Here is a 16,335-nt window from a genome sequence, read left to right as displayed (position 1 = left end):
ATGACATGTTGCCTATTTGTATATTGTTGCGAATAAATGTATTTTCTTCTTTATTTTTTTATAATTTTACACTTCATACAGAAGTAAGTTTTGAACCCGCTCACATACATAAGACTTTGCTACATATCCCTAGCGGTTTAGAGCGAGTACAATTTCCAGTGTTGCTACCTGTTTTTTTTCAGAAGTCGCTAATAATTTCATGATACTTTTTTATGTTGGCCTTTTGCTATGCCGCTATAAAAATATTTTTTTTCTTTAAATTCGGAAAAGTTTGGGAGTAAATGTATGAAAAACCGCCAACCAAGCAGTTCAATGTATAGCGTTTATAGTCAAACGGACAGTTGCCCCGTAATGTGGTTGAAACGTCGAGTTAAATATTACTCGTGTGTTTAGCGTGATAAGTCCTGTTTATGGTATTTTGACTATGAGTGAAAATCACGAAAGCTTAAAACTTTGTATTATATCGCTTGGAAAAAACTCACTGTCATAGTCCCAAAAGTTGGTAAATTAGCGACTAAGATAGAAATAGAAATAGAAATAGAAGACATTTATTCACGTTCACAAAGACACACAAATACAACCAAACTAAAAAACAACAACAGCAAACACAAATAAAACAAAAAAAAAGAAATACAAAAATTAAAATATATGATTTTGTGTGTCCTCGCAAAAGTGAAACGGCCGCTGACTCAGCATTATGCTGAGGCGTTAAACGCCTGCAGCGCTGATATTCTGTCAAGATCTTTTGAAATTTAAGGAAATGTATTATGTTTTATAAGAAGTGTTTTATAATGTAGTCACAATGGCTATTATAATTATTAGACCATGGATATTATAAGATACTTTCTTGTATCTTCTAAAATGGTCAATGTTACTTTTAAACAGCGACGTAAAAAGAGGGGTGTTATTTAAGTTTGACGCCATTACTGTCTCTCTGTGGCATCGTAGCTCTCAAACGAACTAACCGATTTCGATGCGGATTTTTTTGTGTGAAAAGAAATTTCCTTGTGGTGACTCTCAGCTATGTTTTATCAAAATCGGTTTGGCCATTTTTGATTATTAAATATTAAAATGACAATGCGCTTTCATCTTTACCAAGTTGGTTTGTTTAATTTATAACAGATTTCTCATACTCATCATCATCATCAGCCGGAAGAAGTCCACTGCTGAACAAAGGCCTCCCCCTTAGAAGCAATGAATGACAACTCGCCATTTGCATCCACGTTCACTGCAACTCTCATAATGTCGTCAGTCCACCTAGTGGGAGGCACCAACGCTTTGTCTTCCGGTTAGTGGTTGCCAATGGAGGACTTTTCTCCCCCAACTATTATCTATTCTTCGAGCGATGTGGCCCACATTTCTCATAAGACACGAGGATTCTCATAATATGCAATATGGCTATCTCGTCGGCTAAGGTGGCAACACTGATAAGCTATGCCGTGCTCAAAGCATTTGTGATCGAGCGTGCCAGGTAGGCGTAAAATTGCACCGGCTCACCGTCTAGCGCCAGCCGCGGTTCGATTACATCCAAATTAGCTACCTGCCCTGGATCTTCGCTTCCTAACTCTAATAAATGGTACTCCAAATTGCGGGGAAAACGTAATTGCACTTAGAGTTCACCGACGATCGCCGTGGTGGCCTAATGGTTTGACCTATCGCCTCTCAAGCAGAGGGTCGTGGGTTCAAACCCCGGCTCGCACCTTTGAGTTACATTTGAAATTTACCACGAGCTATGCGGTGAAGGAAAACATCGTGAGGAAACCTGCACAAACCTGCGAAGCAATTCAATGGTGCGTGTGAAGTTCCCAATCCGCACTGGGCCTGCGTGGGAACTATGGCCCAAGCCCTCTTGTTCTGAGAGGAGGCCTGTGCCCAGCAGTGGGACGTATATAGGCTAGGATGATGATGATGACTTAGAGTTTCCCATTTCAACGTGATGGTTTTCATTTTTTTTGTATTAAAGGTTATAGGGTTTGAATTAAGCACCTGCCTGGTGATAAGATGGTGATAACAAACCGGATATGTTTTTTTTAAAAATTCAGGATTTAAAAATAAGTGGTCTTTTTATAGGCATTCCCGTTAGTAAAAAAAGGCATTATTTAATTTCGAATTCATCAATATTCATTAAAATATATTCATGGAACTAAACAATCAGACATAATTTCTGAAAAACAGAATTAATAATTATAAGTAGTATGTCATATTTCACGTTTAAGGTTTAATACATAATATACACCATAGATTAATGGATGCAATCCTGAACCTTGAAAACATAAAAATAGAACATTGCTTAAAATGTGGCAAATTTGATCATCAAAACGTTCGCAAAACGTAGTAGTCACGTAGTTTTTACAACGTGCCAAAAAATATTTACTCTTTCAACAGGGGGCGCTGTATGTATATTCTTTAGTTCCGTGCAAATACCTTCTGCAATAAAGTTTTCTACCGTTCGTGCGAACCTCGCTACATGTGTACCAGCATTACCTAACACAATTTTTGCCTGACACTTTCGAGGAATTGGAAAAGAAGTGCCCCCTAGAGATAGTAGGGTTGGCTCACCGTGACCTCTGCTGGGCTACTACGAAACTCGAAACTCGAAGTTCGTATCGTACCGTCGCTCTCGCTCTCGTATTAAATATTATAAGTGTCAGAGGGACCGCACGACACGAACTTCGAGTTTCGTAGTAGCCCAGCTGTAGCTTGCACTCCACCTAATAGTATTTATGACGATTGTTTCCAAATTTATTGATTGCGTTCTACGGATTGTACCTTCGTATACTCGCTTCGCTTCTAGTAATTTACTGACTTTCTCTGCATTAGTAGATGTTGTTTCATAAATATGTGCCATGAAGAAGGTGAAGGTATTGTTGTTTATTACAATATCTTCTTCATTAGTTTGCACATTACGATTCTTTTCGTAACATTAACATGTATTCATTACCGAAAATAGCAAAAGTTTAAAACAGTTTTCACTTTATCGCCTTTACATTAATGATCTTACTTGCTAATGAAATTTTATAAGAATCACGATTTATCCAGGTTAACTTATTAAAAAGTCCGTAATCAAAACATCCTGTAAGCAGTTTTGAATCCAATTTCATTAAGGCAACCTTGGCGATAACATCTCAATTGTGATGTCGACGCCCACAACTCATGGCACGACCTACTAAATATTTAGTGTAGGAAATGTTCCTCAACGAATGCCGATAGCAGAATAAGCGCTAATTTTGGCCTGTCTGTTAAGCGCTATTTCAGTTTAGTTAAGACCAGTTAACTGAGTGTCTGCATTTAAAACTACAACACGGTTTATATTTTAAATTAAGTAAAAAAAATAGAGACGATACGGTCTCATTTCGTGTATACACGGCGCTCGCAATCACTTTCGTGTTCTCTTTCTACGTGCAACCTTTACTGTTTGACAGAAAGAAGTGATAAATGCAAGTGTAATTCGGAGTGCATTAGACAATTGTTTGCTCTATTCAGGAATACGGTACATTGTCTAACTTTCATTATCAATTCTGATTAATTTGAACATTCTGATCTACTTAACTATAAAAGGACCGTTTTGACATATGGCCTCCCAAGCATCTTGAATTAAAATTCAAGCTCGTGCCAGCACTGCCTGCTGGTATTACATAAGTCCGATGAAGATGATACCGGCATGAACTTAATCAAGCTTATTCAAGCTTTTAGCGGGCAATAGTAGCGACAATTTTATGTGAAAACAATTAAGTTTCTTTTTTATTGTCCTTTATCTGTGTTCTTTGTAAGGTTGTGGATGTTAATATTTATTCACGTCCTCATTTTGATAGCCTCACCTGCGACATCCAATTACAAAAAAACGTGTTCCTTATTTACGCTGTTCAAACAACAAACGCTAAATTTTATGTCTCCGCAGTTTAAGCAGATTTTGGGAATTAACATGCGTAGGTTACCAAATCGGGAAAAAGTAGCCTGTATTGTATGTTATTCTAGAGATCCAACTGACTGCTTACTGGAATACACATTATTCTTGGTTAGTTGAGTTAGTGCAAGTTATAATGAGTTTATTGTGTAAGAATTGCTGTGAAATGCTCACTTATAATTCTAGTGGCAGTGGGACAAAGTTTTTAGTTCACAATATTGTTTGCGCTTTCTGGGATAGTCAAAGCTCTAGAGAAATTGTTCAGCCAGTCGAGCGTAGCTGTGTCCTCATCAGTTTGCATACAACTTTAAATTATTTCGCATACGTGTGTCGGTTCCTGTGTTCTTCCTAACTAGTTTGCTCACGCCGCTTTGCCTTCGTTGCAAAACTCCATATCTCGTGGAAATTCGGCAAAATCCTTTCTTCTTCCTTATCTACGTGATAAAAAGAACTTCTTTACAAATTTTTAACTTTTTAGATTCCAGAGTTTGGGTTCCATGTGGATAAGTGAGCCAATTACACATTTTTTTTTGTATTTTATACTTGAAGATGATTGGATTGGGTATTTTTGTTGGATAGACCCACAAAGATGTTCAGCCACATGGCGGGCTAGATAGTCACCTACGGCAATTCAATTCAATATTAATTTATTCAGACAACAAGATCTACAATGTAGGCAGAGGCGGAGACAGCGAGACGACCTGGACGCGGAACTGAGCGAGTGGATTGGATATAGTTCTGGATAGGAAGACGTGAAGGTCAAAAAATAAACATCTTTAGGTATACTTTATTACGGGATGTAGACCGTGATTCCTCACCGTGACTTTAAATTATGAAACATGCAATTGTGTCTTATATACGAATACAAATTATAGGTGACTCATTAAAGTTAATCATGATCTAATAGAAATAGAAATAAATAGAAACATTTATTCGCTATTTGCGATAAAATTACAAAACATTACACTGCACATGTCTACAATCTACTACATCTGACACAAATTTATCTAATGTACTCGTAAATGACCGTGAATCATTAAAAACTATTAGAGTAAATTTATTAGGAAGGAAATTGCTATTTTCAGTTCCAACCCTAATTCCGAAGCTTCGGCGACCACAAATCCGAATGGCAGCCTTAACAGTATCCGAGCCAATCTTATACAAAGCGAAAATAAAACAAGTGAACCGCCACGGTTCCCTAGAACAATGGTTTGGGTACCTTTTAATTCACTCCATTATCACACATAGCTGCGGTTCCAGCTATTGTTGGGTAAGTGTCGGATTTTAGCCTCCACTGGAGGAACTGGGTCAAGAAGAAGTCGCACTGATTTTGGTATGAATAAAGAAAATGTTTAATTTAAGATCGACTGTCGGCTTTTTTTGGAAGCAGATCGGCACGTCCGTTGTTTCTCAATTTTAGTTTTTGGTTTTTGGCAGTGTGCACAAGCTTTAGGTATTTCATATGTTTCTTTCTTTCTTATTTGATTGATGATAATGGTAATGACATTATAAAACAAGTAGACAAATACATAATTAGACGGTGGGATGATAATTTACAGTTGTAAGCAAAGCATACGCGTTTAACGTTGACGCGTTCTCTTAGCCAAAGCCGTACGTCGTGACTCGGCAGGGGTTAGACATCAAGTCATAATGTCTGCTCTAAATTGGGTACATGTAAATGGAGAAGGGACAGGTGGCACAACCAATTGGAGGAGGCCCAAGGGCCGAAGGTAAATATTGTACCGATTGGATGGCCCTGATTATTTAGTTACAATTTTGGGTGGAACTGGTCCGGTACGGTTCAATTAACGTGAGCAAACTTTTGGGTGTATCTGTTGGCTAAAATGTAGCGAGAATGGGCTAGTTAGGACTGATTATGTTTTTGGAGGGTAGGGATTCCCAAAAAACAACGCAATGTCCTTAGATTGTTATTAGTAGTAGTCCACTAATATAAAGCTGAAGCATTATGGGGGAGGCCTGTAAGTATCTAACAGTGGATGTGCTACGGCTGATGATGATGATGATGATTAAGCTAAACACAACACTGCAGTTTTTCATATAAACGGCGATCGATTTCCACTCTCTTAATGTTAACCCATTTTGATCAATTTTAGATAGGTAATATTTGTAGTCAACACAAAAACTAGGTACAGTCAAGGGCAACAATATCGACACGGTCAAAGTTACAATAAATTTAAAAAATCTTAAAACCCGACTGCCTTAAAAAATACTACAAAGAAGAAAACAAGCCTAGTGGGCTAGAATTTTGTTCAGTAGCTAACTTAAAGTTCAACAGTCGGGACCCATTAGGTAAGAATTTTTGAGCGTCACGATTTAAATGGGTCCCGACTGTTGAACTTTAAGTTAGCTACTGAACAAAGTACCGACGACGACCGGATGGCTAAGTGGTTAGAGAACCTGACTACGAAGCTTGAGGTCCCGGGTTCGAATCCCGGCCGGTGCAGATATTTGTATGAATAATACGAATGTTTGTTCTCGGGTCTTGAATATGTATTTAAGTATGTTTATCCGTTGCCTAGTGTCCATAGTACAAGCTTTGCTTAGTTTGAGACTAGGTCAATTGGTGTCGTGTCCCATGAAAAAAAAAAAGCGCAGTCGGGTAAAAATATGTAAATACGACTTTATGCACTTAACATTAAGGCCGTGTATACTTACATATATTTGCAATTTGGCCGTGTCGATATCTTTGACCTTGACTGTACAGTACACCTACACAGAAGTACATGATTTTTATTCAATTAATTTCATTTTATCCATGTTGTAAGTCGTATGTTAAAATTAATTTTGACCTTTATCTTTCTAAACAAGATTTTGTTTAAATAGACAACTTATCAAATATGTTTCAAAATCGGTAAACTTTTACGGGTTTTCAACGTTTAAAAATAGTAGTTTTTTTTCTTTTACTTAACAATATTCTGGAAAATATATGTTTTGTTAAACTGATTGTTTACATTATTTACTTATTATATGCTAATTATTCTTATCCACTATTACACATTAAATGTTAGTATTTAGTGTCTTGAGGACATAAGAACTGTTAATCATAGTGCATGCGATAAAACCATTCCAATATTCAGTTTCGATTCACCGTTTATTGTGTTTGAAAATAGCTAAAAAGAAGCAAAACGTTCTTAACGGAAATGGAATTGAGGCAATTGAGCCATTGATTGAGCCAAAGCGAAGGGAGTGATTTTTTAATTAAGTAATGGTTTGTTTGTCTAGGAATTTGCTGATAAGCTTAATTGGAGAAAAGCCAGTGATCCGCTTTTTTAAAGTTAATTTATCGAAAATGCTATTTGAAAGAGGTATTGGAGGACTGGCTGCCTACATGATGTTTATTCATGTTTGAAACAAAACAGAATTTGGGCAGTCGCTTTAGAACTAGGTCATTCAATGTATTCAGATCGATGTATTCCCTAAAGTTAAAATAAAAACAAAGTTCAAGTGAAAGTGAATTTATGAACATTTGTATTTATTTTAATATTTTTGTTTTCAATTCTCTGTTTTCGCCATGAACTTTGACGTATATATATATTTGTTTTTATATCTAAATGGCTCTCAGAAAGAGATTGTTTTTAAGCGAAAATAACGCTTATTATTTGCTCTACTTTTGTCTTTTTTTGTAAACGCGCTGTACTATTTTATGGTGTTTAATAAGTATTATCTGTATTCTATTAATTACAGCTGCAACTTTTCTACTACTTTGCTTGTATTTCAACTCCAGAAAACTAATTTCGAAAGTAGTGAAAAGTTGAGATTAAATTAAATATGCGTAGAGTAGTACAATTAGTTTTCCTAAATTCCTATTTAAATACAATTTGGACTGCAATCTTATAGCAATAAATAGATTTTTACCAAAATCGAATAGTATCATCGAATGGAATGGTTTTAAATATCGACACTGCACGAAATTTTTCATCGTAATTTAAAAAAATCGGTCATATGTCATATAAATTAAAAAGCAATAGACAATCAAATGCTTTTTGACCTACTACAAACATCATAATTATGTAAGTAGGATTTATTATTCAAATCATCCGTAATTTACGGCAGGTTTAAAGCCAAGGTTAACCAAACCTTATCGAGCCGAGGGAATCGATTTGTCAAAAGTTTTAAGGGACATTTTTGTCGTTGAATATTTTCTACCTGGGCTTAGTAAAGTGGGGAAAATGCTATGTTAGCCGTTTCATGAATTCACATTTACCTGTTAAAATGAAATGAAGAAAAATACACTACAAAAATTCATTAATTACCACAAAACTGTGCAATGAACAATACACTATATTTTTTTTTATTTTATACCACAGATGAGTGCACGAGTTAACAAAAGCAGCATAGACGACACGTGGTCTTATCGCTTAAAAGCGATTACTACGCGATAGATACCAACATTATTACAGCGCCTCTACAAATAATTTACGCCGTCGCTATCGAGTACGGTCACTGTAAACTCATGGTAGTGGTACTGAATAGGCCAATGTAGGTAAATGATGGAAACAAACAGACAGGAGAAGGGAAAATCAGTACCTAATAATAAAAGTCGTGACCAAGTGCGGGTAGTTTGAGATACAAGTGCCAGTACTAGTTGTAATACAGTAAGACAGAAATTTGATATTAGGCATGGTAAAATAAATGAAACTAAGTGTCCTTTAGAGCACTTATTGGTTTCCACAATGATAAGCCATTTAACTTCTAATTCTAACATCCTCTTGACGTCACTTCTTGTCACACCCTGCCAAAAGTTTTAGAAGCATGTAGACCATGTCTCGGGTAAACAGAACGCTTGTGTAACAGCTAAACCTCCGTCTACTTTATGTAAATAATTGAACTGTCTAAATTAGGAAATGTAACAAAGACGTTGCCCGAAAAATCCCGCCTTTTGGAGAATTTTTGCCGCTTGTTGACATTAACTCCGGGTTGCATTATAGGGCTAGCACTGCTAAGAAAAAAAGTTCAAGTTTGTACTACTGTGGGTTGTTTATTTGAGAAATAATAAATGGCACTTGGAGTTTTTTTAATGCCAAATTTAGATGATTGTTTGGTTCGTTAGTTGAACATCTGGCGGCATGGTGAACGGTTGTGCTGTTCAAATGATGAACTCTGTCTGAGTTCGAAACACGTCAGGTAGTGTGATGGTGGTGATAGTTGGGCTTGTATGATTTATGTGTTCTTATAGTACAGGGGTGGACAAATCTGTCTGAAACTTTGGTAAATGCGATGGTTTTGAATTTTTATTGGCTTCAGTAGTCTCTCTTCCGCCCTATTGCTTAGGTAATAAAGCAGTAGTAACGTAGAAACTTTACGTGTACTTTACTGCAGTTTGTTTTTGTAAACTTATTGTACTGGTTTGTGGTGTTCGACAATAAAAATAAAACACAATCTTTGTCGAAGAGATATTGAATCAGAAGTTACCTTCCGATAAAATTATTATTAATTATTAGGTATATAATTGTTTGTTCATTAATAAAATCACAAATTGTCTTAAATAAGATTAAGTAAGAAAATCTTACAGCATAATTTAAAATTCTAGATACAGTTCTTACATACTCTGAATGAACTAAGAAAACTTGCAATGGGTAGCCCTAGTTCCAGAAGCTTTACCAACTCCGCCCGTACCTTGTATCCTTTATGAGCTGAATCGTGCCGCTAACCCACAGTAGAAAAATGGAGCAGTATTCCGTCTCGGTAGCGTCCTTGATATAATAACCTACGCCGGCTTGGTACATAAACGCGCGATAGGGCTGCCTAGCCTACTCTACTAACTGTCACTCGTATTTGATTTGATAATGTCACTTAAAGCAGGGAAATGGTTTAGGAAATTATGGAAGAATTGGACTAACAATGGGTGTTTAACAAAAATGCATTTTACGTTATTTTAATAAACCACAAAACGTTTTATGTTTTAAACGGTTTATTTGGTTTCATCACTACGTATATTTGTTACCTACAAATTAGCTACGGAGAATTTGCGCCTCTTCTGGGATGTGCGAACAGCTTTATTGTTGAATTTAAGAGTGTAAAAATTCGCATTCTGATAAATTACTTCAATAGATACGTTTTTATTATATTAGATGAATTTAAACATCAGTACACCGAACAATACTGTTAATATCGTTATGACATATTAAGGTACGCGAGTCCGTGTACGTAACCGCGGAGCACTCGCGACTGATGGTTGCCGAGGTATGCTGAGAATTCGTGGCGTGGCGTGGAGTTATACCTAGCGTTCCGGCCGTTTTTATGAAGACGGTGTACTGCTCCGTTTTTGTACTGTGGCTAACCTAAGAGGTTTTTTTAACTTATACCCATTTATTCTTAATTGAAAAATATTGTCAAGCAACGTAATTTCACGTTGCATCTAATAATGGTGTGTCTGAGGCGGCTTTTTTTTCATTTTGACTGACAAGATGACTTCTTAAGCCTTAAAATGTTGGTGTATTAAAGAGCGGGGAATTTTTTAAATTAAATTCGCCAAGTGATGAAATCGTTATGAGGGGTTTGTGACAAGTTAGTTGGCGATATTGTGAGGTTTGTTTGACAACTTTGACATTTAAGTCACTTTTGTGATTAGATCCGTACTAATATTACAAAAGCGAAATTGTGAGTGTTTGTATGTTTGCCTGTCTTTCACGGCGAAACGATCGACGTGATTTTTGGCATAGAGATAGTTTATGGGCCAGAGAGTGACATAGGATACTTTTTATCCCGGAAAATGCACAGATCCCGAGCGAACAGCGCGCGATAACCGAATTCCACGCGGGCGAAGCTGCGGGCAAAACCTAGTAACCAAATAAGCTAGTCGGAAGCAAGATTGTAACGTCAAACGGATCTCACGATACTAACGCCATCTAGGGATATTTCGCCTGTCAAGAAACCATCTTTCCTTCATTAAACTAAATTTTAATCGAAGAAGTTGAGGCTGATCGAAGCAAAGATGGAGGGACAGCAAAGGCACCAATTCTTTAGCAATACTTACTATCGAAACAACTGAATTGCGACCCACTGCGGAACCCTTTGATCAACAATACATTGTTGATTGAAGGTGGAACCATTTTGTAGAAAAAGTCATAGTGACAATCGCATTGCTTGACAAGGGAATTCATTGAGGATTCGATTTGTAGCTTTCGAAGATGGCGGATGTAGACAATATCTAATTTTGCTAGTTCTGTTTCTTTGACTAGTTGAAGTATAATTTTGATAGTGTTTTATGCGGCGATTAACCTTAACAGTGAACAGTGATCCCAAAATCCTATATTGCTCTCGTGTCTAACATTTTTTAATGCGCAAGTGGTCTCCACGTGGTTTCTGGAATTTTACTATCAAGTTGCAAAAACTACAATCACCGTACAACGTGCCTCTCAAAGAGAGTTTACTTCGACACTGGCGAAATTGTCCTATTAATTAGGACAGAAAAGCCATATTTTAAAAGAGAAGAAGAAGAAGAAGAAGTGAGAACGTTCTACGGTAGGTCAGGAATCAAATGACTGACACAAGGACTGTACAGGTAACAAATTGTTATAATAGTATTCACGTGGGGTACGTTTATGGCTTTATAAACACAATTCGGAAGTGGTGAAAATGTATGACGGCTTTAATTAATTCAATACAAGCTTTGCTTAGTTTGGCACTGTGTCTATTGGTGTCAATTTTCCTGTGATGTTGTTATGGAGCGACGACCTGGTTAAGATCGCAGGATCGCGGTGGATGCGGAAAGCATAAGACCGGTCTGAGTGGAGCCTTGGGGGAGGCCTATGTCCAGCAGTGGACGTCTTTCGGCTGACATGATGATGATCCTGTGATATTTATTTATATATTTATAGCTGTAATTTTTTACTATTCTATTCGTATCTTAAACTCAACACGTTTTGTTGATACAAAACAAAATTGAATGGTTCGTGTGTGCCAGTGATATTCTTCCAAATGCAGTCAATATTCATTCCCCAGCTCTATATAGTGCTGTCTAGGTGCTAAGCTAGAACCTCGTAAAAACTTATACTTCTAATAAAACGGAGTACAAAATAAAGGTAATTACCTACTGCAAAATTAAACATTACCATATTTTAGACAAGTCGTTTGGTCTTGTTTGCATTAATTCATACTTTAATTTCATTAGGCGCCGCCGAGAATCATGATAGCGATTATCGCGAGAATTATGAATAAGAATAGGTAATGCTTTCGTTTTATTTGCGAAGGGAAAATACTAATTTTCTACTGAACAGTTACGAAACTAGATTCTGTTTAGAGATTGAAATTTCAGTCGTATTGTTTTAAAGTTTTCATTTACTTGCTTTAGTTTGCCACGGAAGGAAAACATCTGCGAAGAAAAGACCCGCGTGGTAACTAGAGCCCAAGGCCTCTCAAACCGAGAAGAGGCCTGTACCCAGCAGTGGGACGTTTATACGAAGATACTCCAAGATGAGAATGATTCAATGTTTGATTGTTTGCACTTCGTATGCAAGTATATATGTATGTTTATATGTTTTTACAAGTCGACTTTCATCCTACTTAACTATATTTCTGGTGTTAGGTTACGCGTTCACTGTTTTATTTAACATTGCTTGCTACCTGTTACTACAAAACTACCTTAGTAGCTTTTGCAGGTGATTCTTAATAGTTTTGCAATTTAGATTATTTTGAATCATAATAATAAGTCAAAGGCCTAGAAAGGTTTCCGGGGCTTTAAGCACGCAAAAAAAAAGACTAAGTAAGACAAGTTGGTAAGCATACTGTTTAAAGGAATGAGTGCTCTAGAAGCAAACAGGGAATTCATTTTTGGTTGTTAATACTACTTTCGTCCGTGATTCCAACGTTTTAATGCTTAGTTGGCTTCTCTTACATATTTGGCACTTTGAGTGCAAATATTAATTAAAAGTGCCGATGCAAAAAGAGGGGTTTTATAAGTTTAACCGAAAAGGATAACGGTGTATTCTTAAGAATTATTAGTCGTTTAAGAGTAAATAGCAGCCTAAGGTATGTATAAAATATACCTAAACTTGAAATATTCCGTACAAAATACGAAATCCTTAGAAAAATATTACTTGTTTTTTTCGTAATGAACCCTATTTCGGGCGTGTCCGCCACGCTCTAGGCCAGTTTTTCAATGTTCCTGTGAAAAAAAATAAACAGATCCCTAGAAACATAATTTGTATTCGCATGTTGCATTTACATTGGGGCTACCTGTTACTACGACATACGTTCTTTCCTTTTGCATTTGCTTCTTACTAGAATTCAATTTCAGATTATTTTGAATCATCACATCAGCTCAAAGGCCTAGAAAGGCTTGCCGGAGGCTCTAAGCGCGCTCGACTGAGACTAAGTGGACAAGTTGGTAAGCAATGTTTAATGGAATGAGTGCTCTACTACCAACATGAATTCATTTAGTTAAGTTACGTCAGTGATCCCAACGTTTACCTAATGCTTAGTTGGCTTCTCTTACATATTTGGCATCTTTGAGATATATTTAATTGTTATCTTTCCGCTATGGTGTATGTTTGGCACCGTTGCTCTGAGTAACACAAGGTTTTTTTTACTTTGAAATCAGGTTTTTAGCGATGGTTCCGAGATATTTATTATTTTATTTTATCTATTATTATTCATTTCGTCACACAAATGTTTACCAACTTGGATTAGTAACTATTTTTACTAACCTATCGTGACCAGAGGGCTGGTTTTCTTGCACAAAGATTAAGGACTGCATAAGCGGGTAATGCTGCCAGCTTCTGGTCCCTTATGAACCTGGCAGTCGATTTTGGATGAAGTTTATTTAGTTTATTTATCTATTTAGTGTATATGTCCGTTTAGTAACCATAACACAAGGTTTTTTTTTACTTTGGGACTAGGTCAATTGGTGTCTGGTGTCCCGAGATATTTATTATTTTATTATTACCTATTATTATTCATATTCGTCACACAAATGTTTACCTCTAGGACCCAGGACTATTATTACTAACCTATCGTCAAAATAGGTTGTCAAGATAATTATTTTTTTCTAGCCTGTTGCCCACGACTCCGTTAGCGTAGAATTCACTTACCGCTACCCCGCGGGAACTATGGCAATTGTCTGTTATCCTTCATACTCATAACTCGCTAACTACTAATACTAACCGATCGTCAAAATAGGTTGTAAAGATAATAATTGTTTTATTTATTATCGTAAGCCTATTGGGCATGAAATACCTGCACAGGTCCAGTGAATAATCGCAAATGAAGCTTGAGTTCCATTCGACAGATCTGTAGTTCAATTATTTTTCAAATATCTGCTACCTATCCTACTGATATGACTAGGGCCTTTTTTACCACTCATTGGTCAATTATGATGTGACAGTATATAATTCCAGCTCTGTTTGTTCGGGTAAAATTTATCAATAAGTGGTGACACTGGCAGAAAATCAGAAAATGTCGGATTGACGGATTTGGATAAATACCTATTAAGGCACTAACACATCAGCAGTTTATTAGGTACCATCAGCCAAATAAGTGGTCTATCAGTTTTCAAACAAGTTCCTATCAAATAAATATGTCGCTAAAGTCGAACTTTCAAGTCGTCTATCTATTGGCATTATTGTTTTATGACATGCAAACGATTATCAACTTTAGGGTGGTAGACCAATTTGGCTGATGGTACCTGGTTTACTACAGAATACTTTTTACTCCGGTTTTCCCACGGGATAGGTTTCAACATGTATAATTACGAAATCTCAATCGTTATTATAATATACTCATGCTAAATTAATTATAGATTTCTATTACTAAAAGGCTTTGAAATAAAGATAAAGATAAAGATAAAAATATTTTATTTGCTTAAACATGAGTAATAGTTAAATACAGTTGGTTGGTACACATAAAAAAGAAAAGAAGCCCTACATGTTTTACCTTGCGGCGTACAAATTGTTTATTGCAGTAAAAGTGCTAATTCAAATAAAAATAAAAGAACTCCATACATTAATACAACCCTGAATCTACAATACAAAAAACCTATTAAAATGTCAAAGTGATATTAATGTCCATTTCACAAAAAAATATAAGAATTCCATACAATGCTATACTATCCTGAATCTTCAAAACAAAACCTTTTTATTAAGATAAATGTCAAAAGTGATAGTAACGGCCATTTCATAAAAAATAAATTTAAAATTTAAAATTTTAGATTAAAATTAAAACATGCATTATTTATTTACAATAATCATTAAAAAATCATTAACTGAATAATAGCATTTCCCTACGAGCAGTCTAAATAGTTTTTGCTTAAACCCACTTAAGTCACTGTCCCAAGTAACTTACGGTCAGACATATGGACTAACAAATAAACTTGACGACACGTAAGGGTTCCATTTTAAGCATTTCAACACAGCACCCTGAAACCTGGAAATTTTTAATCAATCTCCCGAAATGAAACATAAAGAAACTGTTATTGTTAATAATGTTAAAAGTCAAGGGACCAAGGGAGTGGCTGGAATAACATGGACTAACAACGAGACAGCAAGATTCAGGCACAAAACAGATAGGTACAGACATCAATCTACATACAAAGTGCGCTCGAGCACCGCACACATAGACACTGCTCACGGAAAAGAAATCTCGGACCGGTTTGGACCAGTACGAGCGCCAGTGCCATCCGCTTGAGTTGATATTCACGTATGTGAACTTTATTTGTACAATAACGGAGAATGCGAATTTTATAACACTTTAAAATATAATAATCGTGCATTTCGCCAATGTCGAAATCGTCGCAAGATATTTTCTGTGACAAATTTACAATGACGTTAACATTAAAATATTTTAGTTACTTTATAGTTAATTTATATTTCCATTCTTCCCGTTTCATTCTCAACAATAAATCCAACAACTAGATACGAGTGCCACTACCACAATAGTTTGTTGTGCACAAGCCATAGTTGACAACTCTAAAGAGCGTACGACCATAGAGACGTAGGTATGTGAAGAAGTGAAGTACGTACATGAGTGGACTTCTGTACATGATTTCTGTTTTGTGATTCAGGCAACGCCATTATGCAAAGTATCCTAGGGGTAGACCCGCCGAGTCAGTCGATGACGAATAATTGGATTCTACGTCTTATCAATTATATTAAAAAACGGATGGAACGCTTGAGATCAAGTGGGATCTCGAAACAGTGATTATGAACCAAAATCTGTAATATCTTTACGTACTTGGCGACGAGTGGGTGTCCAAGGGAACGATGCCACCTCGTTTCGAATTTAAGTTGAGGACTAGCCCATAGAGAGTAGGTACCATATGATACATTTTTTTTGCGGAATATTAATTGTGGAGTTTTTTTTCTACTTGTGTTGTGAGGCCTTCATTTTTGCCAAATTCTATCTTTCTATATTAGGCTGCGTTTCCAATCCAATAGGAACGCTTCATTTACCTCACGTCGCTCCGCTCAGCTGGT

The 16,335-nt window shown here is 36.3% G+C and overlaps 1 protein-coding gene across 2 annotated transcripts in view; it reads right to left on the bottom strand.

The window, feature by feature from the left end:
- The window catches only part of LOC141431856 (uncharacterized), a 183,980-nt gene that overhangs the window by 125,252 nt on the left and 42,393 nt on the right, over window positions 1–16,335 (bottom strand). The gene's annotated exons all lie outside the window — the stretch shown is intronic.

Source organism: Choristoneura fumiferana, chromosome 10 (assembly GCF_025370935.1).
Source record: "Choristoneura fumiferana chromosome 10, NRCan_CFum_1, whole genome shotgun sequence".
NCBI classification, from domain to species: Eukaryota; Metazoa; Arthropoda; class Insecta; order Lepidoptera; family Tortricidae; genus Choristoneura; species Choristoneura fumiferana.
The sequence above is the reverse complement of the archived record's forward strand: the minus strand, read 5'-3'. Positions and strand labels throughout refer to the sequence as shown.